At 44.0% G+C, this 16,951-nt stretch overlaps 1 protein-coding gene and 1 long non-coding RNA gene across 2 annotated transcripts in view; both read left to right on the top strand.

Moving 5' to 3' along the window:
• The window catches only part of LOC101904642 (uncharacterized), a 155,858-nt gene that overhangs the window by 93,254 nt on the left and 45,653 nt on the right, over positions 1-16,951 (top strand). The window contains exon 4 of the transcript XR_009491062.1: positions 209-370. The gene's annotated coding sequence lies outside the window, so the exon portion shown is untranslated. The remainder of the gene's footprint in view (positions 1-208; positions 371-16,951) is intronic.
• On the top strand, positions 12,259-16,805 carry LOC112442035 (uncharacterized). The gene is made up of 3 exons (XR_003030025.2): positions 12,259-12,883; positions 13,468-13,578; positions 16,618-16,805. It is a non-coding gene; the product is annotated as an uncharacterized lncRNA (long non-coding RNA).

Raw genomic sequence — 16,951 nt, 5'->3', positions numbered from 1 at the left:
TGAAGTTGAGAACATTTTAAAAGCCTTTGACACTTCTGTCTCAGCACCTATATCTGTTTAAAGAACCCATGTCCTAGGTGGTCACATGACTCAGTTCTGGCTAATGAGCTCCAAGGGGAAATCCAATGGAGACTTCTGAGATTGTGTTGCTTTTCTTATTAAGTACCACTCCTCTTCCTCATTATTCTTTTCACCTTGCTTCCACCAGGGACTTGAGGCTGGAGGTGGAGTAACCACTTTGAGGCCTTGAAGAAATGTTCCCCAGTAAAGAGAAGGAAGCAGAAGAACATTCTATCTGAGAGGCTGGGCATCTTCCACTGGCTTCAGAGGCTGAATCTGGGACCAATAAATGGAAACTTCAATAAAGAAGGTATCATTTGTAGAAAGAAGTTATTCCAATTAGGAAGTCAGTGAGCTCCTTCCTTATCAACAGAGATATTTCCACAGGAATGGAACACCCATTTGGGGGATGGGGGAAGGGGCTTGTTGTTGTTTAGTCACTAACTCATGTCCGACTCTTTGCAACCCCATGGACCACCAGGCTCCTCTGTCCATGGGATTTTCCAGGCAAGAATACTGGAGTGGGTTGCCATTTCCTTCTTCAGGGGAACTTCCCAACCCAGGGATCAAACCCGGGTCTCCTGCGTTGGCAGGCAGATTCTTTACCAGGAAAAGGGGTACAAGCAGAAAATAGTGTGACCTCTGATGCTCCTCTTACTCTGAATTTGATGACCCAATTCTAATGGGTACATTTTCTGCCTTTGAGTCTGTCAAAGCAAAGTGGCCATAGAATGCCTCCCTTCCCTCTTTATCTTAAAAAGGACATTAGAATTCATCTTATTTCTTATAAGACTTCAGAAAGTTGATTTATCCTTTAAAATTAAGCCCAGATCCCTCTACCTCCCCCAAGTACACACTCATCAATCTCTCTTCTGTGAGGTTTTATTAGAAGGTCTTTTGTGTGTATTAAAAATGCAAAATATCTACCCAATGCCAAATTCCAGAAATGCACAAACATGAAAAGGTTTAGTTTGTAAAGGTTTCTTATGACAGCTGCCACAGTGGTCATTAGTATGTAAATTCCATTGGCTGAGAAGGTTGACTTTCGGTCATAAATCGCCTCTTTCCTCCTGATAATTCTGTCTGACAGCTACAGCTGTCTAGACAATGGAAAAATTAACACCATGAAACAGAATAGTTTAGAAACCTTTGGAGCCAAATACTTAAAAACAAATTTTAAATCCAGGGTAAGAAATATGAGACCAATTAGTTAATTATTCAAGGAATCCCTCCAGAGTACCAACTTTGACTAGTAAGACCTTATGCTTGAGAAGCATTTTAATACTTTGACAAAGTACTTTTCCATCAGTTATCCTCTTTGATCCCTTGGAATGTGTGACTTTATTTCTGAGACCTTCCTCCATGGTTGTAAAGACCACCAAAATGTGACACCCTAGCTCCCTAGCATCACCATCACCTTCTCTTCTTTAACAAATTAGCTCTTTGGGAGAAAAATGGAACCTCAGCTCATTCAGATATGTCAATATGGGACCTACTTGAGAGAAAAGGAAATTATGTGCAACTATTTTTTTTTTCTCCTTAACTCTTAAAATCCTTCTTTGGTTTTCCATTGCTTTGAGATCAAAGATCTTCCAGTTTTAACATGATTACCAAGACCTGCATGATTTGGCCACTGTCAGCATCTTCCCAGTCTCATTTCTTGCTAATTTCCCTTGATCCATTTTCCCTCTGTCCAAACTGGCCTTTTTAAACTTCTTCCAATGACACCTCCTCTTTGACCTGTCCCCACCATCTTTTTGTACATCCCTTCACCTGGTAAATACCTCTTTATTAATAAAGGCACTTCCTCAGGGAAAGACCCTTCTCTCTTCTTCCCATACCATAGTAGATCAAGTTCTTCCAGATTAGAGGTAAATAAACCGCAGCTTTTGGGCCAAACCTGGCCCTTCATCTGCTTTTGCAAATAAAGTTTTGTGTGCACACCACCATGTTCATTGGTTTATGTATTGTCCATGTATTGTCTATGGATGGTTTCTTTTCCCTTTAACAAAAAAAATGTTCCCCAGAGTTACTGAAGTATGACTGACAAAACTGTATATATTTGGGTTGTATATATTAGCAAAACAGTATAATGTTTTGCTATCTGTAGGCACTGTGAAATGAGCACCACAATCAAGCTAAAGAATCTATCCATCCTGAAATAGTTACTCTTTGTATGTGTGTGGTGAGAACACACGAGATCTACTCTCTTAGCAAATTTCAAGTATACAGTATGTTATTATTAACTATAGTCACTATGCTGTGCATTCGAGCTCCAGAACCACTCTCTGACCAGCATCTTCACTTGCTCCTAACCCATGGTCCCTGGCAAGCATCATTCTACTCTCTGTTACTGTGACTTCGACTATTGTTTTAGATCCCTCATATACTTGGGTTCATGCTGTCTTTGTCTTTCTGTGCCTGACTTATTTCACTTAGTATCATGTCCTCCAGGTCCATCTCTGCTGTTGCATATGGTGGGATTTCCTTCTTTTGAAAGTCTGAGTAATATTCCATTGTTTTATATATATATGCTGCTGCTAAGTCGCTTCAGTTGTGTCCAACTCTGTGCGACCCCATAGACGGCAGCCCATGAGGCTCGCCCATCCCTGGGATTCTCCAGGCAAGAACACTGGAGTGGGTTGCTGTTTCCTTCTCCAATGCATGAGAGTGAAAAGTGAAAGTGAAGTCGCTCAGTCATGTCTGACTCTTAGTGACCCCATGGACAGCAACCCACCAGGCTCCTCCATCCATGGGATTTTCCAGGCAAGAGTGGGTTGCCACTGCCTTCTCCGATATATATATATATATATATATATATATATATATATATATATATATATATGTGTGTGTGTGTGTGTGTATATATATATATATATTTGTTTTCATTGATGCACACTTAGGCTGTTTCCATGTCTTGGCTCCTGTGAATAATGTTTGTGGCTGTTTTCTTGATACCATGGCAGAGTTGAGTAGTTGCAACAGAAACCATGTGGCCTACACAGCCTACAGGACTTACTATCTGGCCCTTTATGCAGACGTTTGCAGACCCAGACCCCTGCTTTAGAGCGTTGATCTCAGTTTGCAATGATATAGTTGTTATTAAGATCATGTGGCAAATAGACTCAAGGGATTAGATCTAATAGAGTGCCTGAAGAACTACGGACAGAGGTTCATGACATTGTACAGGAGGCAGTGGTCAAGACCATCCCCAAGAAAAAGAAATGCAAAAAGGCAAAATGGTTGTCTGAGGAGGTCTTACAAATAGCTGAGAAAAGCAGAAAAGCAAAAGGCAAAGGAGAAAAGGAAAGATATACCCATTTGAATGCAGGGTTCCCAAGAATAGCAAGGAGAGATGAGAAAGCCTTCCTCAGTAATCAATGCAAAGAAATAGAGGAAAATAACAGAATGGGAAAGACTAGAGATCTCTTCAAGAAAATTAGAGATACCAAAGGAACATTTCACGCAAAGATGGGCACAATGAAGGACAGAAATGGTATGGACATAACAGAAGCAGAAGATATCAAGAAGAGGTGACAAGAATACACAGAAGAACTAACAAAAAAGGTTTTCATGACCCAGATAATCATGATGGTGAGATCACCCACCTAGAGTCAGACATCCTGGAATGTGAAGTCAGGTGGGCCTTAGGAAACATCACTATGAACAAAGCCAGTGGAGGTGATGGAATTCCAGTTGAGCTATTTCAAATCCTAGAAGATGATGCTGTGAAAGTGCTGCATTCAATATGCCAGGAAATTTGGCAGTGGCCACAGGACTGGAAAAGGTCAGTTTTCATTCCGATCCCAAAGAATCCCAAAGAAAGGCAATGCCAAAGAATGTTCAAACTACTGCACAATTGCACTCATCTCACATACTAGCAAAGGAATGCTCAAAATTCTCCAAGCCAGGGTTCAACAGTATGTGAACCATGAACGGCCAGATGTTCAAGCTGGTTTTAGAAAAGGCAGAGGAACCAGAGATCAAATTGCCAACATCTACTGGATCATCAAAAAGCAAGAGAGTTCCAGAAAAACACCTACTTCTGCTTTATTGACTACACCAAAGCCTTTGACTGTGTGGATCACAATAAACTGTGGAAAATTCCTCAAGAGATGGGAATACCAGACCAGCTGACCTGCCCCCTGAGAAATCTGTATGCAGGTCAAGAAGCAACGGTTAGAACTGGACATGAAACAACAGACTGGTTCCAAATCAGGAAAGGAGTACGTCGAGGCTGTATATTGTCACCCTGCTTATTTAACTTATATGCAGAGCACATCATGCAAAATGCTGGGCTGGATGAAGCACAAGCTGGAATCAAGATTTCTGGGAGAAATATCAATAACCTCAGATACTCAGATGATACCACCCTTATGGCAGAAAGCGAAGAAGAACTAAAGAGCCTCTTGATCAAAGTGAAAGAGGAGAGTGAAAGAGTTGGCTTAAAACTCAACATTCAGAAAACTAAGATCATGGCATCTGGTCCCATCACTTCATGGCAAATAGATGGGGAAACAATGGAAACAGTGAGAGAGTTTATTTTTGGGGGCTCCAAAATCACTGCAGATTGTGACTGCAGCCATGAAATTGAAAGACACTTGCTCCTTGGAAGAAAAGTCGTAACCAACCTAGACAGCATATTAAAAAGCAGAGACATTACTTTGCCAACAAAGGTCCATCTAGTCAAAGCTATGGTTTTTCCAATAATCATGCATGGATGCGAGAGTTGGACTATAAAGAAAGCTGAGCACTGAAGAATTGATGCTTTTGAACTTTGGTATTAGAGAAGACTCTTGAGAGTCCCTTGAACTGCAAGGAGATCCAACCAGTGCATCCTAAAGGAAATCAGTCCTGAAAATTCATTGAAAGGACTGATGCTGAAGCTGGAACTCCCATACTTTGACCACCTGATGCGAAGAGCCAAGTCATTGGAAAAGACCCTGATGCTGGGAAAGATTGAAGGTGGGAGGAGAAGGGGATGACGGAGGATGAGATGGTTGGATGGCATCATCGACTCAATGGACATGAGTCTGAGCAGGCTCCGGGAGTTGGTGAAGGACAGGGAAGCCTGGTGTGCTGCAGTCCATGGGGTCGCAAAGAATCAGACACGACTGAGAGACTGAACTGAACTGAAGATTATGTGATTATCTCTTACTTCTTTTAGACTTTGGCCTAGAATTGGACAGTTACTCAATTACATATTGTTGAATGAAAGGAAAAAAAATAACTGGAGAAAAATAGAGGAATTTAAAGAGGAGAATGAAAGTAAGAGAGAAAGAGAAAAAAGGAACAGTAGTTGGGCATATTATGAACATCTGTGATGCTACAGATCAGCTCTTTTGAGTAGTCATGCTCTGTCTTCAGAAATTCTCATTCAGTGGTTCTGGCTCTTTAAAAAAAATTATTTATTTGGCCACATAGGATCTTAGTTGTGACACGTGGCATCTTCACTGTGGCATGTGGGATCTTCTGTTGGGGCACGCAGGCTCTAGCGTGCAGGCTCAGTAGTTATGGCACTCGGGACTAATTGCCCCACAGCATGTGAGATCTTAGTTCCCAGCCAGGGATTGAACCCAAGCCTTTTGCAGTGAAAGTTGTGTTCCTAACCACTGGACTGCCAGGGTACGCCCCAGATGGTTCTATTAAGTGCCTTTGTTTTGGACCTGCTTACTATGCAGCAGTAACTCACTGGAAAACACCGTGACTGAGCTAAGTGACAAAAAAGGTATCTCATGAAGGTTGGCTATTTATGGAAAGTCATTGAAATGGCCTCTTTGCTTCTCATGCATTTCTGCTTTGGCAGGGCAAACACTTTTATGCTCATTTTTCCAGATGAGGAAATTCAGTTCAGTTCAGTTCAGTCGCTCAGTCGTATCCGACTATTTGCAACCCCATGGACTGCAGCTCGCCAGGCTTCCCTGTCCATCACCAACTCCTGGAGCCTAGTAAAACTCATGTCCATTCAGTTGTGATGCCATCCAACCATCTCATCCTCTGTTGTCCCCTTCTCCTCCCGCCTGAGGAAATTAACACACGTTAAATTACTTCGATGAATGTATCGGGGACCTAACATATGCATTGTTTTGACACCGTACAGACTACAGAGCTACTTTGTTTTATAGCTGGCGGCGACACATGCGAATCTTTTATAATACAAGTCTTAAAATAGTGGGATGATAAGAATCTTTTAAAATCTCTCTCTGTTTCCAGGCCGGGGAAGCTGTGACTTTCTAACATTTAAGTAGGACATGGAGAGTGTTTTAAAGTAAGTTTCCAAAGGGACAGGACTGTATTCCTGGTGGTGGCTGCCAGGGAACATGCGTTGTGGAGAAGGATGACTTTGACAAATATATGGAACAGTATGAAGGGGCCAAGTTTCTGTTCCAGAAAATAGCAATTGTTGGCAGTATGGGTTTAGATTCTACCTTGACTTTCCCCATCTCCACCTCTTTCCCTCCCTCCAAAAAGATTCTTTTCCTATTTTATATTTTTACAAGGAAATGAAAAGAATTGGCATGAAATGAATTATGTCTTTCCCAGCATACACTTGTTTCCTGCTTGACGGTGGCCAGGATTCATCCCAGGTGGAGCAGTGGTAAAGAATCCCCCTGCCAATGCAGGAGATGCAAGAGACTTCGGTTCGATCTCTGGGTTTGGAAGATCCCCTGGAGTAGGAAATAGCAGCCCACTCCAGTATGCTTGCCTGGAGAATTCCACAGACAGAAGAACCTGGTGGGCTGCAGTCCATGGAGCTGCAAAGAGTTGGACAGAACTGAGCGACTAAGCACAGGACTCGTCACAGCCATGCTTCCTTGTGGAGATGTCCTGTGTTGATGGGTGATGGGGGACCATGTGGGCCAGTGATTGGCAGTCTGTGAGTTTCCATGAGGGTCTGTGTTTGGAGGTTGATGGAGGGTTGTCTACGGTCTCAGGGTTTGAAGTGTGTGCTGATCTGAAGCAAATGTAATAACCCACCATGGGGCAGTCATATATCCTGTTCCTCCCCTAAAACACAGCATCCTTGACTTGAGTCCGAGGAACAACTAACTGGGGGACAAATGTGTATATAGACACTGGTACCCTGGACATCTCAATAAGAATTGATGCCCTGTAAGTCCATAAATAGCAACAGAGGTCTAGAAACAATGGTTGTTTTTTAACATTGTTAAAAACAATGTTTTTTTTTTTTTTGGCTGTGCGGCATGTGGAATCTTAGTTCCCTGACCAGGGTTTGAACTTGCACCGTCCTGCATTGGAAGCATGGCATCTTAACCCCTGGACTGCCAGGGAAGTCCACAACAGTTAGTTTTTTACAGTCGAAGTATCTGATGGAAGACCTTCAAAGGGTAGAGGTATCGTAAATTCCCAACAGAAGGATAATTTTGCAACAATAGTTTGGAGCCCGAAGGGGGAAAGATCTGGAGCTAAATGCACAGGGAGTTGGCAGAAATGCAGGCATAAAAATTCAACCTGCAAAGGCCACAGGAGTTTTCCAACTGAAGAGTGATTCTGAGCTGAAGTGAATGAACCAGAACTGAAAGTCTCAATTTCCTTCCTGCGTTGTAGGAAAATTGGGACTCTCAGTCCTCTCTGGGTTCCAGTGGAAATAATTGTCTGCTCGCTTTCAAATGGTGAAACCAAGAGTGGGACCATTTCGTGCCCGAGGCTTTCTCTTGTGTCTCCTCCCATATCTTCTCATCACAGCCTTTTTCCAAGCCAAGCATCACCCAGCCACCCCTGCCCCCATCACTCCATGGTCACAGGACAATTTTAAGTTCCGTGAAAGTGACTTTGGTATTTGGTTTAGAAAAAAAAAAATGGCTTATTTAACTCAATTTGAGCCTTCCCCAGGACAGTCCATGAAAAAATGCCAGAGGAAGGTGGGTCTCTGCCTTGACACCCAAGCAATGCAGCCTTGCCCCCTCAGATATGACAGTGCACCAGACCCATGGGACTTGAGATTTGGGGTCTGCTTCCAGTCTGCTGTTAAAAATGTCTTATCCTGGGGCTTCCCTGGTGGCTCACTAGTAAAGAATCTGCCTGCCAATGCAGGGGACCCGGGTTCGAGTCCTGATCTGGGAAGATCCTACATGCAGCAGGACAACTAAACCCGTGTGCCACAGCTACTGAGCCAGTGCTCTAGAGCCTGGGAGCTGCAGCTGCTGAGTGCATGTGCCTAGAGCCTGTGCTCCGCAACAAGAGAAGCCAGCTACTACAGTGAGGAGCTTGTGCCCTGCAATGAAGAGTAGCCTTGCTTGCATCCACTAGAGAAAGCTCGAGCACAGCAATGAAGACTCAGCACAGCCATAAATAAATTAATTAAAAACACAAGTGATTCCTTTTAAAATATTGCCTTGTTCCCTCATCTGACAGATATGCCAGTAGATGAGGTTAACAGAGAAGTAAGCTCCGTGTTCCTGGGAAGAATAGAACTTTGCAAACCCCAGGCGCCACGATTAGTTGCATTAAGGTGGGAGCCATGCATGGCAGGCGTCCCTCAGACCCCCATCCCTTCCTCCTGAAACCTCAGTTCATGTCAGCGCAAAGCGGCAGAGGGCTCCTTTCCAGCCTCTGAGAAGGGTCAGAGGTGCCCCGAGAAACAGATCTCTGAAAATAGAATCAGATAGAGGAGATTCAAGTGCTTCTCTGGGACAATTAAGGAAGTCCTGGAAAAATCAATTTGTCCCCATGCCTTTGAAGCTGGCTGTGACAGAGGAAACTGAAATTCTGTTCTTCCAAATGGTAGGAAACCTCTGTGCTCTGGATGTCTGGTCCTGAAAGAGGCTGTATCTGGGGGAAGTACAGGGGAGGGGGGTGCCTCTGCTCAGGGAACCAATAATAGGGCTCCCAGAGGGGGTGTTTTGGGGATGCTTGGGGGCCAAGGGTTGACATATATACTTTAGGGCTGTGGGCTTTTTTTTTTTTCTTTTTTACTTTTTAAAGTCTTTTATTGAATTTGTTACAATGTTGCTTCTGTGGTTTTTTGGCCACAAGGCATGTGGTATCTTAGCTCCCAGATCATGGATGGAACCCTTATTCCCTGCATTAGAAGGTGAAGTCTTAACCGCTGGAGCACCAGGGAAGTCCTAGGGTTCTGGTTTTTAAATGATGTTCTATGATGGTCCTGCGGGGGAGGATGGGGGTGCCCAGGGGCCAGTAATGCCCTTGAACTTGGCGGTGGGCTGTAGGGGGACTGCCCTGGGTCTGGGACTTAGGGAGCTGACTCTGTCCAGGCTCTCCCCTCAGAGGACACGAGTCCAAGGGTGGGTGTGAGAAGAAGCCCCTCCCCTGCCCCACCCTCATCCCAGCCCTGGCTCCAGACAACTCCTGATACCCGGGACCCCAGATTTCCTGGTACCTGGAACCCCAGAATCCCTGACCAAATATCCTGGGCCTGGGATAGACCACCTTGCTGGTGTGTGGGTCTCCAGATGTGAGGGGTGGCCCACAAGCAGCTTCCAGGGGATGTGAGTGGGGCTGGGTGTGCAGAAGGCTCTTCGTGGTGCAGAATATATGATGTATACCTGCCATCCAGTACAGGTACATGCTGTGTGTGTGTGTGTGTGTGTGTGTGTGTGTGTATGAGTGTGAGTGTGTGTGTATGTGGATATGTGTGGGTGGGTATGTAGTTGAGAGTATATCCTATTTCCACTTCCCTCTGTTAAACATTTTTTTGAAACTTTCTGTATTTTTTGGAGTATACTTGATTAATCATATTGTGTTAGTTTCATGTGTATAGCAAAGGGATTCAGTTTCCATTAAAATTTATTTAAACTGGAAGTTGGGTTTTTCTAACGCCCTGTTGGCACCTTTGGAGGTCATTCTATGCATCTCAGTGATTTAAAACTGAGCAGGTGTTAGAATTAGAGTTGGTTCTACAAACATGACCAGGGGTAGAAACACCAGAAAACACTTGGAGAGACGCTGGGCATCACCCAGAGGCAGCATGCTGTGGTCACTGCAGTGATTCCCTTGCTCATGAAGGAGGACTCTTTTTTTTTTTTTTTTGGTTCTTTAAATTTCCACAGGGGCATCCCAGGAATTCAAGTGTGGAATGCTGTATACGCACCTTTTCTGTTCCTCGCATGGGCATTCTAAGATGGGGTTGAGGGGTTTGTGTGAGTTAAGCAAGTGCTGCCTCAGCTTTTGTGCCCCACTTTCTCTGTGCCACTGTGGGGTCCAGGGGGCACCCGGTCTTTAGGCTCCAGAGAGAAGTGACTCCTACAAAGGAAGACTGAGTAGTTTGTGGAATAAGGGGTGTGTTGGGGGAGAGACTTGTGTGTATGTATTTATATTTATGTGTGTGTATGTGTGTGTGTATCTATGTATATGTGTGCATGAGTATGTGAGTATATATGTGTGTGTGCATGCACATGTGTAGTATCAGGAGATTTGTGATCTCTCATCACAGTCTCTAAAATCACAGATCGGACCATTCTGGAGGTGGCATTTTATTTCATTTTAATGTAATTTTTATTTAGTTTTTAAAATTTTAGACCCAGAGCAGCCAAAAATAAATAAATATACAGCTTTATGGTTTTTTAGTTTTTGCTTTAAAATATATTATTTTATTCAAACAAGTGTGTGGATAACACAGTATATTGCTTTATTATTATTATTTTTTTAATATTGATTTGGCTGCACTGGGTCCTAGGTGCGGCACACAGAATCTTCTTCACTCTTCATTCAGCATGCAGGATCTTTAGCTGTGGCTTGTAAACTCTTAGGTGCAGCATGTGGGGTCTAGTTCCCTGACTAGGGATAGAACCTGCGCTCCCTGTGTTGGGAGCATGGAGTCTTAGCCACTGGACCACCAGGGAAGTTCCTTTTAAAAAAATATTTGTGGAGGTGGCATTTGAAAGACTACCTTATCCACTTCCTCTCTTAGGAACTAAGTACCAGACTGAGGAAGTGACTGTCCAAAGTTACCCGTGAATCAGAGCCCAGAGCCCTTCAGTTCAATTCAGTTCAGTCGCTCAGTCGTGTCTGACTCTGCAACCCCATGAATCGCAGCACGCCAGGCCTCCCTGTCCATCACCAACTCCCGGAGTTCACTCAGACTCATGTCCATTGAGTCAGTGATGCCATCCAGCCATCTCATCCTCTGTTGTCCCCTCCTCCTCCTGCCCCCAATCCCTCCCAGCATCAGAGTCTTTTCCAATGAGTCAACTCTTTGCATGAGGTGGCCAAAGTACTGGATTTTCAGCTTTAGCATCATTCCTTCCAAAGAAATCCCAGGGCCGATCTCCTTCCCTCCCCAACCCTGAGAGAAGCCTCACGATCCTTCAGGCAGCATCAATGGTTGAAGAGAGGAGCTGACATAGTACATCTCAGGAGTAATTTTTAACTTACTAGGGCTCTGCTTTGTTAATTTCCCAGACAAACTGGCTTCTGTCTGTTTCGGTTGCAAATGACAGAAACCCCAACTGGGTTAAGCACTAAAAATAATTTCTTGTCTCATCTCTCTGCAACTGCTGACTTTGAGCATAACTGGAAATAGGGGTCTAAACTATATAAGTAGGATGCTCTTTTTCCCCCTCTCTTTTTCTTCCTAATTCTTGGCCCCATCTTTTCCTCATTGAGTCCATCCTTGAGCTTTTCCTGGTGGCCCCTGGCACTTTCACCCCTGGCGGTCACAAGATGGCAGCACCAGATCTAGTGCTTCAGAAAAACAAAACAAAACAAACAGAGGAAGTTCCTTGGTCCCAGCATTCCGATCCACATCCCAGTGACTTCTCATTGGCTCCTATTCAGTCACATGACCATCCCCTGAACCAATCACTGTGGCCTTGGGTCCCTGGATCCCTGCATGAAACCCCATCTGTATCCTTTATTATTGGTGTTACTCAGGGACTGACACCATAGAAGGAAATTGAGAGCCTTTCCAAAAGAAAATGCATGAAAGTTGGGCAGCAAAAGCATCAGCTCTCTGCTTGATCAAATCCTATTATGATAAAATAAGGATATTTAAAGGCTCTCAAATTTGCCTAAACCAGGGGGTAGCCCAGGCCTTTGTTCACTGATCTACCTGCATGAGCGATGACCTTGATTTCCTAGGTCCATAACATTGACCCCATGTCTCCATGTTCTTTGAAATTTATAAAGCCTTTTCACATCCAGGGTGGGGCCTGAGGGCAAAAAATAAAATTGCGTGTTTAATTAAATCAATTACTTAATATTCTAAAGCTTTATGATGATGTAAAGCACAAGTTTTATATACAGGGCACAAGAGGTTTTAATAGACTTGACTTGTGTTCCAAATTAAAACAATGTTAAATTCTTGAGTAACCCTAGCAGGGAGAAAGAAAGAAAAAAAAAAAAAAGAAAGAAAAGAAAAACCCTCTTATTTCCAAATCACTACCAGTGGAATTTTAAAAATTATTTACACACTTAGCCATGAGTCCCTTTATACATGATGGGTTTGGCAGGAAGGTCTGAGGCAATAATTTAAAACAGAGGTTGGGAATGTATATAAGGAACTCTCCCTCTTTTCCAAAATAAATGTACCGTCAGATCCACAAAGAGGTGACTTTTCCTAAGAAAAGACCATAACTCTGAGAGCCGGGGGCCTGTGGGTGCTGTCTGAATTAAGCTGACAGCACAATGTGCTTACTTTCTGTGGATTCTAGAATGAAGGGAACGATGATTCCTTGAGGTGCAGTGGAAAGAAAGACCTATCCCTTGTCACAGATTATTTCGTTTGAATTTAGTCCGGACTTACATGCTTTGATGGAATTGTGAATACATGGTGGTGTTTTGTGGTTTGTTTGCTTAATTCACCACTAATTATCTTTTGAACTTTTTTAGAAAATGGCTTAAGGTATGTGGAAGCATTTTTTAAAATATTTATTTTATTATGTATTTGGCTGTGTTGAGCCTTTGGCAAGTGGCATCTTCATTGCAAAGAGTCAGGCACGACTTAGAGACTGAACAACAACGTCTCTTCATTGCAGTGCAGGCTCTGTGTTGCGGCGTACAGATTCTATATCTGTGGCACTTGGGCTCTAGAGTGCACAGACTCAGTAGCTGCAGACCATGGACTTAGTTGCCCTGAGGTATATGGGATCTTAGTTCCCCGACCAGGGATCGAACCTGAGTCCCCTGCTTTGGAAGGTGGATTCGTAACCACTGGACCACCAGGAAAGTTCCTCTACTGAACTTTATATTGAGTTTTGTTCTAAAATAACAAGAAGACTCCATCCTCTGCCCAAGGATGTAGACATCCCAAAGACAAAAGACTGTGTCACGGATGAAGGGGCTAGGTCACCAGGTCCTTTCCAGTAAGGGAAGCGGTCAGTGTTGAATGGCTATTTGGTTATACAGAAATGGATTGGAAAGACTGCCAGCAGGGAAGGAAGAGATAGATAGTCTCAAAGCCCCTAAACTGTTCTTGTTGCCTCTCAGAGTGAGCGTCTGGAGGGGATGCTGCCCAGGGCCCCACCTGTGTCTCTCAGTTGGCCATTGACTCGCTCACCTTCTAGCTGCCACTGCCTGAAACCTCTTCTCTGAAACCTGGTAGGTCGCTTTGCCCAGCCAGCAAGCTGGAAGTGCTGGGGGATCTCCACCCAGTCAGAAGCCCTCAATCAATGTCTCTGGGCAATTGATGTATAAATCCTTAGTTCCTTCCCTCCTCGGGTAGCCTAACCCTTCTTTCAAAAAAAAAAAAAGAACTTTTCTATTTTAGAATAACTTCTTTAGACTTACAGAAAATTTGCAAAATAGCACAGAGAGTTCTCATATACTCTTCACCCAGCTTCCCCTGATATTGAAATCTTACACATTTATTCAAAGATCAAAACTAGGAAATTGATGTTAATAGGATGCGATTAACTGAACAACAAACCTTACCCGATTTTCACAAGTTTTTCCACTAATGTCTTTTTACTGTTCCAAGATCCCTCCTGGGATCTCACAGTGCAGTGAGCTGGGGGGGTCTCTTTGGTTTCTTCTAACCTTGTGACAGTGTCTGTCTTTTCTGGTCTGGCCTGACCTTGACATTTTTGAAGAGTGCAGGTCAGTGATTTTTGAGAATGGCCCTCGGTTTGTGTTGTCTGATGTTTTCCCATGTTTAAAACAGAGATACATTCACGTTTAAGTGTATTTAAGATGTGTCTCAATTTAAATTTAGAGATTTAAAATGAGATACATTTAATTTTTTATTTATTTATTTTATTGGCTGCACCGTGTGGCTTGGGCGATCTCAGTGGTCAGACCAGGGATCAAACTGGTGCCCCCTGCAGTGGAAGCATGGAGTCCTCACCACTGGACTGACAGGGAATTCCCTAACATGAGATTCACTTTATTTTCATTTATTTATTTTGTAAAGAGTATGTATTTATGTGGCTGCTCTGGGTCTTAGTTGCGGCCCACAGGACCTTTGGCTGTGGCATGCGAGCTCTCAGCCGTGGTATGTATGATGTAGTTCCCTGCCCAGGGATCGAACCCCAGTCCCCTGCATTGGCAGGTCAGTGTCTCAGCCAGTGGACCACCAGAGAAGTCCCGAGATACATTTTAAAATGAGATACGTTTTTGGCAAGAAAGCCAGAGGGACAGTGTTGAGCTGTTCTCTGTGGCATCATAGCCGAGGCCAATGTGGTCCATAAGTCTTCCTGCTAGTGATGTTAACCTTGATCCCTTGGTTAAAGTAGCAACTTTCTCCTTTGTAACATCACTGTTTTCCCTTTGTAATGAATAATGCTACTGGGGGAGACCCTTGGAGACCTTGCAAATATCCTGTTTCTCCTCAAACTTTGGCCCAATGATTGTAGCATCCACTGGTGGGTCTTGCCTGTGGCAGTCAGGATTTGGGGAAGAACTCTGTAATAATAGCACATTGTTTTCTGCAGTAAGTTGTAGGAATAGTCACCCTGTGCTGTGCTGTGCTTAGTTGCTCAGTCATGTCAGACTCTTTGTGACTCCATGGACTGGAGTCTGCCAGGCTCCTCTGTCCATGGGATTTCCCAGGCAAGAATATTGGAGTGGGTTGCCATGCCCTACTCCAGGGGATCTTCCCAACCTAGGGATGGAACCCAGGTCTCCCGCATTGCAGGCAGATTCTTTACCATCTGAGCCACCAGAGAAGCCCAAGAATACTGGAATGGGTAGCCTATCCCTTCTCCAGGGGAACTTTGTGACCCAGGAATATAACTGAAGTCTCCTGCATTGCAGGTGGATTCTTTCCCAGCAGAGCTACTTGAGAAGCCATCACACTAAGCTGGATAAATAAAAACCATGTCACATTACAGTGACCTGGCTCAGGTTTTGATGCAGATGAGTGATGAGGAAACTTTTAGTGTTCAGACCTGTTTGGACTTCAGATTTGTGGGTAAGGGGTTGTGGATTTGTATCTTCTTTCCTGACATTAGAAGTGAGTCTGATCTGGGAAACTGGTAGTATGATTCCTGCTTTGCTGAAGAGTGTGCATCTGATCTTTGACCAAATCGAGCAGAATCTGGTACAAAATGTTGCTTCTCTGTTTCTTGGAAGCCAAGTTGTGCTTTTGGAGCGGGGAAGAGGAATGCCTTTGTGGTAGGGGATGTGGGTGAGCTGGAGAGATACAGAACCAAAAGTTGAAAGTCATTGCGGGTTTGTCTTCCCTCCTCCCAGGGTCAGGCCAGATTCCCTGGAGCTGGTACAACCTCCCCTCCCCCAACCACCACCACCTTTATCATCCCTCTGGATTTAAGGCATCCAAGGTACCCTCCTAGAATGGCCCTGTTTCCTTGGAGGGTGTCTCAGAAATGGAGAAGCGGTTTGGCAAAGAAAGGGCTACTTCACTGCAAGGAACATACACACCCACTGTCCGTTTCTTTTCATTTAACCCCACAGTCCTCCAAAGGGTGTGCGCTGGGGACTACAATTCATTCAGCACCATTTAGAGAAGAACGGACTTGAAACATATAAATGGAACTTTGGAAACATAATGGAACACAGACCCTTCTCTTGCAGAAACGACGTTTTAAATAAGAGGTCTTTCAGGTTCCCCCCTCCTGCCTCCATCTGATTTATAGGTTTGTGATTAACCATGACACTGACCAGTCAGACCCAAAGTGGACGCTGCTGGAGGTTCACTGGGGCCAGGCGGGCAATCTTGTCACAGAATCAGCTAGTCAGCGTTTGTACTCGTCCCCTGCCTCAGCTGTAACGAATTGCCGTGACTTAGAGGCTTAAACCAACATGCATTTATTATCTTGCGGTTCTGGAAGTCCGAAGTCTGGAAATGGGTCTCACTGAGCTAAAGTGGAGGTGTCAGCAGGGTTGGCTCCAAAATTCTAGGGGAGAATCTGTCTCTTGACTCTTCCTGCTTCTAGAGCCTGTCCTGTCCTTTGGCTTGTGGCCCCTTCATCTTCAAAGCCAGCAATGGCCATTTGAGTCTTTTCTCATGCCACGTCCCTCTGTCCTTCTCTTCTTCCCTTTTCCATCTTTTAAGAACTCTTATGATTATAAGGGCCGCAACTGGACAGTCCAAAATTATGTTGTTATTGTAAGGTCAGTTGATTAGCCACCTTAATTCCACATGTAAACTTAATTCCTCTTTGCCCTGTAACCTAACAGATTGACAGGCTTGGGGAGTACTCCATGGACATCTTTGGAAGGCTGCTATTCTGCCTCCCCAAGGTGGAATGAACGAGTCACACGAGAGGACAGAAAGCCTCCGGCAAGGAGGTGAGAGACTACTATGTACCCAGGAAAATTCACCAGAATAATAGCTAACATTTATTAAATGCTTACCATGAACTTGACCCTTTTCAGACTTTATCTCATTTAATTCTGTGAAGTGGATACTATTCTACCCAGGTTACAGAGGAGGAAAAGCAGAGGCTTATGAAATCAAATAAATTAACTAATTCAATTTTAATAGTCACATGTGGCCCATCGACAGATGAAT

This window comes from Bos taurus, chromosome 17 (assembly GCF_002263795.3).
Source record: "Bos taurus isolate L1 Dominette 01449 registration number 42190680 breed Hereford chromosome 17, ARS-UCD2.0, whole genome shotgun sequence".
NCBI lineage: Eukaryota > Metazoa > Chordata > Mammalia > Artiodactyla > Bovidae > Bos > Bos taurus.
This window is presented reverse-complemented; position numbering and strand designations above follow the sequence as displayed.